We start from the raw sequence: 227 nt of genomic DNA, 5'->3' as shown, positions 1-227 counted from the left end.
TGTTTTTAACTCTCTTTATAAAGCAAAAGCTGACTTCTTTGTTATTCAAGCTGGTGTTTGTACGTTTCTTTTACTTTTATCTGAAACTTAATTCAGATTTCTTATCTTTTATAACTTTATGAATAAAAATGCAAAACTGGAAGACTCACTGGTCTGGAGAAGTTCCTCCTAAATATTAACGTTTTCTCTTTTAACCTTAATACAATCTATAGAAAATGGTTAAACAG

This window comes from Penaeus monodon, chromosome 33 (assembly GCF_015228065.2).
Source record: "Penaeus monodon isolate SGIC_2016 chromosome 33, NSTDA_Pmon_1, whole genome shotgun sequence".
Lineage (NCBI taxonomy): Eukaryota > Metazoa > Arthropoda > Malacostraca > Decapoda > Penaeidae > Penaeus > Penaeus monodon.
This window is presented reverse-complemented; position numbering follows the sequence as displayed.